This window comes from Myotis davidii, unplaced genomic scaffold (assembly GCF_000327345.1).
Source record: "Myotis davidii unplaced genomic scaffold, ASM32734v1 scaffold217, whole genome shotgun sequence".
Taxonomy (NCBI): Eukaryota; Metazoa; Chordata; class Mammalia; order Chiroptera; family Vespertilionidae; genus Myotis; species Myotis davidii.
In genome coordinates this window covers 1755647-1767447 of record NW_006290034.1, presented here as the reverse complement: position 1 = coordinate 1767447, position 11801 = coordinate 1755647, and positions in this window count along the sequence as shown.

The window sequence follows — 11801 nt, the reverse complement described above, 5'->3', positions numbered from 1 at the left end:
GTTCCTCCATGAGTTTGGGGTCTTCGCTGTTATTTTTAATTTTTATTTATTTCGTGGCCTCAGTGTACTTGGCCCAAGTTGTCTGAGCCTTGATTTCCCCGCGTCTCAAATGGACCTGGCTACAGCCCCTGTCATGTGTCCCCACCTGTAGCCCCAATACGGGGCCACCTCCCCAATGATGCAGCCCCAGGACTAAGTGGGTGCGGGCGGCGGGTAACCAACCATGAGGCCCGGTAACCACCCACGACATGCACACCGGCTGTGCTCACAGTGTCTGACCTGAAGCCCCAGGATCCTGTGAGATCAAGGATCCCTGTTGCCTGCAGCTGCACACGTAGGGTGTCCCCCCAAATGTATGCACACACTCTGAATGATTAGAAAGGCAGTGTTGGTTAAAACATTTCATTTTCAACATTGAGCCATCAGCGGTTAAAGTGTGTAGACATTTGTTGGGGACACCCTGTGTTTTAGGCCAGAAGTTGAAGGCGTGGCCCAGGTGCCACGGGTCCGGGTGCCAGAGGGAAGCTGGTGCCGGCGGCCGGGGGAAGGCAGGTTTACTTACTCCTGCACAAATTTTGTGCGTTCGGCCTCTGGTAGCTAAATAAACTGTCAGGTATGGTGTGGACGGAGGCAAGGAGACCAGCTAGGAAGCGGTTTCAAATACCCATACAAGAGGTAGGCACGCGCATGTGTGTGTGTGCGCGCGCGCAGAACAATGGAGGTGGTGAGAGGTTGAATTATGGACCCATTTTGAAGGCAGAGCCTACACAATTCGCCGAGGGAGAGAAATGAATCAGAGATGGCTCCAGCCCGGCCAGCATGGCGCAGTGGTTGAGCATGGACCTCTGTATGAACCAGGAGGTCATGGTTCAGTCACAGGTCAGGGCGTATGTCCAGGTTTCAGACTCGATCCCCAGTAGGGGGTGTGCAGGAGGCAGTGGATCAATGATTCTCTCTCATCATTGATATTTCTATCTCTCCCTTTCCTTTTCTCTCTGAAATCAATAAAAGTTTATTTTGTAAAAACCCCACAAAGACGGCCCCCGTGTTTTTTAGCCTGAGAGGACGTTGCTGTCCAATAGAAATATACCGTGTCAGTATATACCAGAGGTAACTGAAAATTTTCAAGTCACCCCATCAGAGAAAGAAAAAAAGAAACAGGTGACATTTTAATAATGTATTTTACTTAACTCGGTCTATCGAAAACGATTTCAGCATGCGATCAATAAAAAAGGCTATGAATTAGATATTTCAAATTCTCTTTTTCATGTGAAGTCTTGGAAGTGTGATGTGTATTTTTCACTTCCGATTGTCTCAATTCCGGGAGCTACATTTCAGGTGGCTGGTGTCCGCCAGGTGGACAGTGTGAGAGACGCTGCCAGGGAGCGAAAGAGGAAGAAGACGGAGGGCACGGGCCTGGAGGGTGAGATTCAGGAGTTTGGTTGTGGACTGTCAGCCACCAAGTGCAGACGTCTGGCCACTTCCTTGTTCTTAGGATAGAGCTTTTTAAAGTTCTCTGGCCCCCAGTGTAAAGCTCAATCATTTCCCCCTTGCAAATACATTTAACTTGCTGTTGAAATCTCCCCTCCCCTCCCGCGTTTGACATGAACGGGTGTAGACTGGCAGTCTGGTTGGGGAGAAAGGACCAGGAAGGAGGGCTTGAGGCTGTTTCTATGGGGCTGATAACAAAACAACAGTGGCTTAAGTCAGCGATAAGGTTGTTTCTCTCTCACTGAAGCCTCCAGGTTAGCAGTTCGGAGCTGGTGTGGCAGCTCAGTCACGTCACAGGAAGCCAGGCCCTCGCTGGCCCACAGCTTCCTCGCTCTGGCGTCTGGACCTCCTCACAATACGAAGACACCCACAGCCACAGCCACAGCGGCCATATCCAAGTTTGGGCAACAGGACGAGGAAGAAGAAAGGCAGGATGAGCCTCCTCCCTTTAAGAATTCCTGGACACACCACACGGCATTTCTGCGTGTTGCCTATCAGCCAGAACTTAGTCACCAGGCACCACACACATCCCCTCTCTCTAGGCAGCAACAAAACGAACCCAAACCCACATTTTGTTGTTAAGGGGAGAGAGAATAGATTCGAGCAGGTCACCGGTAGCCCCTGCCACAGTTTGCCTGGTACTTTAGTCTCCACTTGAGTCATTATCAAGGCAATAAAGATGTGGGAGCAGGAGGGCGGATGGAAGGCCCCCGGGAGAGTGTCTCTAAGGAAAAGGTGGATCTGATGACTCAGCATGCTTGCCCGCGTGGAGAGAGGTTTCACAAACCCCTCGGTTTTCTGTCCCTCGGCTTGGCAGCAGATCCATGATAGGCACACAGACAACGAAGCCAGCCAACTTGCCCCCGCCCCTCACCCCCAGGGAAGTCTAGGTGGAGATGCCAGCCTCAGATCTGTCTGTGAGCCGAGGGAGCTAGCTCAGAGGAAACCCCAGAACCGCCCGCTCACCCCCAGTCGCACGCAGAAGGCCTGGGGGAGTCATGTTTGCTGCTGGCCACTCCCAAAGGAAGGACAGAGCAAGCCAAGCCCATCTGTTCTTCTTCCCCAATTCAGCCCTCAGGTAAGTCACTCTGCCTCCCGGGAAGGGAGGGCTGCAGAGGAGAGGCACCCGGAGTCTGTTTAGGGAAGAGTCTGTTTAGGGAAGAAGCCCTTTTAAGAAAACGGAATTAGGGGAAGCGTTCTCCTCCAGGCATCAAGCAAGTCACGTAACCCCTTGTGCTCTAGTTCCTAAGCTTCGTGGGCTCTCTCTTCTAAGGATATATAAAACTAACATGTATGAAATGGTTTGAAAACTGATATGCCCTATAAATAGTTAGTAAGAGCTAATATTCAGCGAACATGTAGGAGGGGCCAGGCACTGTGCTAAGCCCAGCACATGCACTAGCTCAGTTCCCAGCACAGCAGTATGATTACCCCCGATTTCATGATGAGACTGAGCTCAGCTTTTTATGCCACATATACTAGTAAGTGAGATCATACTTTATACTGTGTTTGTCTTGGACTTATTTCACTCAGCATAATGCCCTTGAGGTCCATTCGTGTAGCTAATGGCAGGCCTTCCTTCTATCTCATGGCGATCACATTGCATTGTGCTGTATACATTTTGCTTATCCTGGAGTCTGTGGACACGGGTTGCTTCTACGTTTTAGCTGCTGAGGATAATGCTGCTGCGCTTGTGGGGGTACAGATATCTCTTCCAGACCCCGCCTTCAATTCTTCTGGGTAAATACTAAGAGGTAGAAGTGCTGGGCCGGGTGGTAATTCTATTTTTAGCTTTGGGGGAGGGGGCCCAGCATACTGTTTTCCATAGCAGCTGTACCGTCTACATGCTCATCAGCAATCTGCAAGGGCTCAGGTTACCCCACATCCTTGCCAACACTTGCTGTGTTCTGCTTTTTTTTTAGTAGCTATCCCAGTAGGTGTGAGGTGGCACCTCATTGTGTTTTGATCTGCCTATCCCGAACGATTAGTGATATTGAACGTCTCTCATGGGCTTACTAACTATTCCTATATTTTCTTTGGAGAGTTGTCTATTCAAGTCTTTTTCCAGTTTTTGAATGGAGTCATTTGGATTTTTGTTATTCAGTTCTCTGTTTTCCTGGCTATCAACCTCTTGTCATATGTATGGATATGCAAATATTTCCTCCCATTCTGTGGGCTGCCTTTTCACTCTGTTAATCATAGGAGCTTTAGATTTTCATGGAGTCCAGTTTGTCTGTTTTTTATGTTTTGTGCTTTTTGTGCCATATCCAAGAAAGCATTGCCACGTTCATTATCGTGAACAGGGCAGTAAGTTTTGGAGTTAGGAATCATGAGGTCTCTCGTTTTGTTCTCCTTTTTCAAGATTATTGAGGCTCTTTGGGGGTCCCTTTGTAAGAAATAAGGTGAGCCCCCAAATTCAGGGGTCCTGGTGGAACACAGAGAGAATGGGAGCCAGGCAAACATCTTCCCTCCTGCAGAAGGGCACGTGCACATGGCCTGGGAGCACCATACACTGAGAGGGCTGGCGCTCGCTTTTTAATCTGACACACGTGACCCGTCTCTCACTCTTGATTGGAGCTCAGGTGCACGGTCTTTCCTGATTGGCTAATTCAAAGGGAGGGGTTGGCCTTTGCCATTTCAAGATGGTGGCCCCTAGGCAAGTCACGTGGCCAACATGGCGGCTGTGGTTGGGTTGGCTGTTTGCTCAGCGGTGAAGAGTTGGTGGATGGCTGACTCTGTGGGCATTTTGCTCACCTCAAAATGGCGGAGAGCCCTGACCGGTTTGGCTCAGTGGATGGAGCGTGGGCCTGCGGACTGAAGGGTCCCAGGTTCAATTCCGGTCAAGGGCATGTACCTTGGTTGCGGGCACATCCCCAGTGGGGGGTGTGCAGGAGGCAGCTGATCTATCTTCCTCTCTCATCGATGTTTCTAACTCTCTATCCCTCTCCCTTCCGCTCTGTAAAAAATCAATAAAATATATATTTTTAAAAATGGCGGAGAACAAGCCAGCGTCTCCCAACAATACTTTGCACGTGGAAGGATGCATCAGAGACCCCACAGGAACGCTATGTGCTGCCTCCCTATCAGCAGGGAGCTCCTGGGGGGAAAGTATCGTCCCCTCATCCCAGGACTTGGAACTGGAGATCTTCTTTTATTTTTAATTGATTTTAGAAAGAGAGAGGAAGGGAGAGGCTAGAGAGAGAGAAACATCAATGAGAGAGAGACATGGATGGGCTGCCTTCTACAAGCCCCCTTCAGGGGACTGAACCCCAAACATGGGCAGTGTGCCCTGGCCTGACCAGGAATCGAACCCTGACCTCCTGGTTCACAGGTCAACGCTCTGTGGGCATTTTGCTCACCTCAAAATGGCGGAGAACAAGCCAGCTCCTCCCAACAATACTTTGCAGGTGGAAGGATGCATCAGATACGCCCACAGGAAGGCTATGTGCTGCCTCCCTACCAGCAGGGAGCTCCTGGGGGGAAAGTATCATCCCCTCATCCCAGGACTTGTAACTGGAGATCTTTTATTTTTAATTGATTTTAGAGAGGGAGGAAGGGAGAGGCTAGAGAGAGAGAAACATCAATGAGAGAGAGAGACATGGATGGGCTGCCTTCTACACGACCCCTCCAGGGGACTGAACCCCAAACATGGGCAGTGTGCCCTGGCCTGACCAGGAACCGAACCCTGACCTCCTGGTTCACAGGTCAACGCTCAACCACTGAGCCACACTGGCCGGCCTAGAGCTGGAGATCTTTGCCTGTTGTTGGCAAGCCCCCCATAAAACATCCTGGGAGATAATGAGAGGAGATTCTCAGCAGCTAAGGTGACAGCCCCCCTCGGACGGAGTAGGTGGCCACAGGGATACGAAGCCAGACCTGAGCTTCACACAGTGCATTGTGGGAAGATAAAAGCAGATGACGTACCATCTGTGAGTGGTACCTGCCACCTCAACTCTCAGCTTTGTGGCCAACACACCCGGTTTCCCGGACACTTGACTGACGTATGTCACTGCTGGTCACGTGAACTCGGAGGAAAGGTCAGGGGTGTAACTACAAAGGCCAATCTATTTTAATTGCCTACGGTTTTAAAAAGCCCTCTTCTCAATTTACAGCGACCGTGGGAATCACTTTCCCACTTGCATGTTATTTATGCGGGGAATGGACGAGCAGCAAACTCCCCGGTGAAGTGGAATGAGTCGGCACTTTGGAGAGTTTATTCCGGGAGCACAGGTCGCAGGTCTTGTCAAGGCCAATGAGTGCTTCTTTGGTTACAGAGAAAAATACCGATAAGCTGTCATTTTCTTTTCTTTTTTTAAAAAAACATTTTACCGGAAAGAATTTATGTAGAGATTCAAACATTGGAAAGTTACATTTAAAAAAAAATGTGAGGCTGCCCTGGCCGGTGCTGCTCAGTGGTTAGAGGATTGCACAGAGACACAGGGAACAGATGTGGCCATACAACTAGTTTTTTGGAGAATAAAACGGCATCATTTCAGAGATGGCCTGGGGTCTCATCCAGGTGGGCATCACTAGGTGAAGAGTCGATCTGATTGGGCGAAATGTGGTAATAATAGCCTTCATTACAATACTTCTATTTTATTAAGTATATTTTTATTGATTTCAGAGAGGAAGGGAGAGGGAGAGAGAGAGAGAGACATCCATGACAGAGAATCATTGATCAGCTGCCTCCTGCACGCCCCCTACTGGGGATCGAGCACGGAACCCAGGCATGTGCCCTAGACTAGAATCCAACCCAGGACCCTTCATACCGCAGGCTGATGCTCTATCCACTGAGCCACACCAGCCAGGGCTGATTACAGTACTTTTAGTCAAATGACAGCATCCCTACTCTTGGGGCTGGAGTTGGGCCACAGGTGGTGGATACAGACAGCATCCATTGTTGAATTCTCTCAGAAAGGCGATTAAGTTCAATATCGCACATGTTTAGGCAGCTTTGGAGTACGTTTACTAGTAAAAATAAAACCCCGGCGGCTCAGTTGGCTGAGCATCATCTCATGCGCCAGGAGGTCGCAGGTCACTCGGGTTGCAGGCTCCATCCCCAGCAGGGGGCGTACAGGAGGCAGCCGACTGATGTTCTCTCTCATCGATGTTTCCATCTCTCCCTCTTCCTTCCTCTCTCTCTAAAAATCAATAAAAACATCTTTTTTAAAAAGCCAAAAAGGCTCCTTGGTAGCTTTCTCTGCCGCGTTCGACTCTTTTGGCCAGGGGTCCTCAAACTTTTTAAACTGGGGGCCCGTTCACTGTCCCTCAGACCGTTGGAGGGCCGGACTATAGTTTAAAAAAAACTATGAACAAATTCCTATGCACACTGCACATACCTTATTTTGAAGCAAAAAAACGAAACGGGAACAAAGACAAGATTTGTATTTGCAGGTGGCCCGCGGGCCGGAGTTTGAGGACCCCTGCTTTTGGCTTTTCACAACGTGTAGGACTCTGGCCCTCCTCTCTCCCAGCAGCGGCTCCGTGTCTTCTGTGACCTCATTCTAGACCCCTAAGCCCATCGCGGGGAAATCTTTCCCAGACACCCGGACATCTTCTCTTCTCCGTTCTCTTTGTTTTCTATTTTTTCCACCTTAAGGAAAAGACCCTCGTGGAGCACGGTGCCATTCTGAAACTTGGGGATTTGTGTCTGTGCTGCCTTTGCGTCTGTGTCAGGAGTTGCATTTAGAAATACCCTCTGTTATGTACGCGGACACCTTGTTAGTTGGCACTCTGGTTTCTTTCATAAGACGCCTCTTCCCTTTGAAGCCATTGAAACCATGTCCTCGGTCTCTTCCTTTCCTCTTGAGACCACACAGGATGATGAAGAAACGCCGTGAGCGGAGTCTGTTGAAACACATGACAACGAGCTGTTCGAAATGTTATTAATTGACTTTCACGGCACAAGAAGCCGCGGACCAGCGGGCCACTGGGAACCAGGAATCACTCCTCTGTCGTGGGAGAAGCCACCCTGGAACTCAGCCCCCTCTCAGATGCTGGCGCGATCGTCCCTCCTGCAGGAACTACGGCTTTCTGTGGTCGCTGCTGTCCCCAGGGGCTGGCCAGCCAGCGTCCACGGTCACGGCCCCTGAGTTAACAGCGTGCCTTCCGACTGCCTACCATTCACGTGTCTGCTCACCTCTCCTACTAGGGTGCCCTCATGCTCTCCCTCTAAGGAAGGAGATTACCCTGGGGTGGGTCCCTTCCCTGGAGTATTGGACTGAGTGTCCATCAGATGGCCCAGGCTCCCGCATACTACTTCTTCTTTTGTTAATCCTCACCCGAGGATATTTCCCATTGATTTTTAGAGAGAGTGGAAGGGAAGGGAAGAGAGAGAAACATCAACGTGAGAGAGACACATTTATTGGTTGTCTCTTGCACGCACCCTGTCTGGGGCCGGGGATTGAGCCTGCAACTGAGGTACCTGCCCTTGGCCAGAATGGAACCCGGGACCCTTTAATCTGCAAGCCAGCGCTCTATCCACGAGCCAAAGCGGCGAGGGCTCCTGCATGCGTTATTATGGGAAAATGAACGTCAAAGGGCCTGTGAGTGCTCTTGTTGCTGACCCCTAGAGTTCCCGCAATAAAGCCTTTTTCTTAAAAGATTTTTTTTATTATTGATTTCTAGAGAGAGAGGAAGGGAGAGGGAGAGAGAAAAATATCGATGTGAGAGCGAAGCACTGAGCAACGAGGGCATGTGCCCTGACCGGGAATTGACCCAGCAACCTTTCGGTGCATGGGATGCTGCTCAACCCGCTGAGCCACACCGGCCACGGCAGTAAAGCCCATGTTTTAATCCTAACAATGCACATTGTAAACTTTCCTCTGAGCTCGAGTGAGCCTCAGGCGGCCTCCACAGAGGGCCCATATCACACAGTCATTGATGATAACCAAAGCTTGGTTCTGCACGCCCTGCTCTGGGAGAGGTCATGCGTTTGCTTGCATATTTGTCACACGGGTGCAAGTCACTGGCCATGCTCCTATCTTGCCTTGGATAAAAAGTTCTCTGTATGTTTGTTCACTCGTGCAGTTTCTTCTCAGCTCTCGTCTGCCTTATTCGTATCCCTCCTTGCCCAGCTAGGATCCCGTGGTGTTTGCTCAATAATACTGTTGCAAGTCCCCTCCCCTCCCTTCCCTTCCTGTCCCCTCTGTGGCATCTGGTAAGGACTGCAACCAGCTGTGACACCCGACAATGGCTTCAGACATTGCCAAACAGCCCCTGGAGGGCACATCTCATGGGGGATGCATCGCTCTGTCCCCATGGCCCCGGCTGAGGGTGCCAGTGGTGCTCAGAATGCTGTCTCCTCACCTGGGTCACCCGCTCCGTGGCATCTGACCTCATCGACCCCTCCCTCCTCGAAGCATTTTCCCTTTTGCTTCTAATGACTTCACGTCCCCACGATTTTCCTTTTCTCTCTCAGGTTGTTCCCCAACTTAGTATAGTTTAAGGGTCGCTAATAACACTTTCATTTTTGTCTACTGATGTATAAGAACAAGGTTTAGCCCCACCGGTTTGTCTCAGCGGATAGAGCGTCGGCCTGCAGACTGAAGGGTCCCGGGTTTGACTTCGGTCAAGGGCCCATGCCCAGGTTTCGGGCTCAATCTCTAGTAGGAGGTGCACAGGAGGTAGCCGATCAGTGATTCTCTCTCACTGTTGATGTTTCTATCTCTTCCTCTCTGAAAACAATAAAAATATATTTTATATATAAAAAGAACAAGTTGTTTTAGTGCCATAAATATAAAAACAGGCCTAGCTGAACCCTGGCTCAGACTAGCACTACAGTCACATTACCCATGGATAAAGACACTTGTAGACATGCTAAAAAATATTAGGTTGTCAACTCAGAAAATTCGTGAAGGATACATAGCATTTCCAGTTTCTTTTAAGGTTCACAAGCAAAGATGTTGGGGGCCAACTGACCCGACAAACGAACACGGCGGCTGTACCATCACCGACCGCTCTGAGGGTGTCCCCGCCTATGTTTAACTGTCCTGTTGGCAGATGTCAGCAGGCAGCTGTGGCCAATGGCGAGGCTGCGGGGGGGCGTGGAGAGCAGGTGTGGGCCCCTCACTCCCAGCTGTGAACCCTTCAAACCCCCGCGTTAGAGAACGTGCCCAAGGCTGGAGTTTAGCTCCTCGGGTGGGATCATGCCCCTCAGAGCTGGGGACGGGGAGTGTGCAGACCTCTGTCGGGGAGCAGCTCTGGTCCACCCCCCGCAAGGCCCCCCTCTTATTTGTCCAGCACCCTGTGTACTCACATCGCTGGTCAGTACAAAGTCTGAGCAGCCCACGTGGCCAGAGCTGAGTAGGAGAGAAGGTCAGGGAGGGAGGAGGCCTGACTGCATAGACCAGTGATGGCGGACCTTTTGAGCTCGGCGTGTCAGCATTTTGAAAAACCCTAACTTAACTCTGGTGCCGTGTCACATATAGACATTTTTTGATATTTGAAACCACAGTAAAACAAAGACTTATATTTTTGATATTTATTTTATATATTTAAATGACATTTAACAAAGAAAAATCAACCAAAAAATGAGTTTGCCTGTCACCTCTGACACGTGTGGCATAGGTTCGCCATCACTGGCCTAGAGTTTTGTAGGTGATTCGAAGGATTTGGCTTTACTCTGGGTGTCATGAGGCCCCGCCTGGGGCTTCAGAACAGAATGACCACAGTGTCATTGTGGCTACGTGGTGGACAGCAGTCTGCAGGAGGGCAAGGTGTGAGCAGGGAGGGTAGCGAGGGGCACATCACAAGAATCCAGGTGAGGTGCCTGGCCGGCGTGGCTCAGTGATGGAGCATCGACCTCTGAACCAGGAGGTCACGGTTCAATTCCCGGTCAGGGCACTTACCTGGGTTGTGGACTCGACCCCCAGTGTGGGGCGTGCAGGAGGCAGCCAATCCATGATTCTCTCTCATCATTTGATGATTCTATCTCTCCCTCTCCCTTCCTCTCTGAACAAAAAAATATATAGATATTTTAAAAATATTTCTGAGTTTCTACCTGGCACAGGTAATCAAGCTTCTCAGGTAATACAACCTTCCCTGGCACATTCTGATCCACAGGGTTTTGTCCTGTTTTGTCCATGTCAGATCTGCTCCAACGGGTCACGCTAACGCTGAGCTGCTGTGCAGCGTGCATGTGAACATGTGAGTGTGTGTAGGCGTGTACGTGGCACCAAGCCTTCCTCCTTAGTATCTCTTTTGTAGACATGACCTCTCCCTTATATTTGATACCTTCTCTCCCCCTGGAAGTCCCCCATTCATATCAACTCTGAACCACCTGGCTCTTCCCCAGAGCAGGTGTAAAGCCTGTTTTAATGTAAGGTAGCCCCGGAACCGCATCTGCTAAGGAGGGTCTCCCCAAGTTCCTGTTTCAGGCCCCCTTCCCCTCCCTAAGACCTCGCTGCTGTCCTAGGAGCGGCGGGAGGGATCCAGTGACCTGTGTGGGCCGGGCTGGGGGTGGTGGGTAAAAAGATACCAGTCACCCCCTCTCCTTCCAATAATCAGACAGAAAACAGCCTGGGTGGCCAGGTGGGAAGATACCTGGCCCTCAGCTGGTCTTGCTCAGTTTCCTGGCAGCTACTGCCCCCCTGTGGACGGTCGCAGTTACTGACTCCAAACCGGGCTTCCTGGCCAGGCTGGTCTGGCCCAGGCTGTCTGCTAGTCGCTCCAGGTCCCTGCGCTTTCGGACTCACAGCAGCTTCGCTGTCAAACACGCCTCCCTCCCTCCTACGCGGCCCTCTGTTCAGGCAGCACGAGGGCCACACGCGGACCCCCAGTGGCTTGGTTTCCATAAGTCAGTTTGAGGCAGAGAGACTCAAAAGTGGCCCCCAGTGACCTCTGTCTCCGGGGATCCCTGCCTCCTGTGATCCCTCCACCTGACCGTGGGTGGGGCCTGGGGCGGCTGTGCCCCTGGAGGTGGGAGGTGACAGCTGGGCATTGCCCGGGCGTCTGGAAGCCTGAGTGGTGGGTGGAGCCCGTGGCCTGTTACCCATCAGGAGGCCCTGACTTGCCCAGGCCAGCCTGGTCTCGCATGAAAGGGTACCCGGGCCCTGGGCTCCATCCAGACTCATCCGTCAGACTCCCAGACTCGCTGGCCCACTGCCCCCCGCCCGCGCCCCGTTGCTGGGCCCCTGGCTCTGCCCACATGGACCAGGTCGCATGCCCCAGGTCGAGTCGGGCTTGCTCGCCTGGTTTGCTCTCGATGCCTCAGCAGGAGCTCAGCTCTGGGTTTGCCCGCAGGTTCCCTGCAGCAGAGGCTTGTGGGAAAGGACTGCTCCTGCCTCACCTGGGCGCTGCGGGGCGGCCAC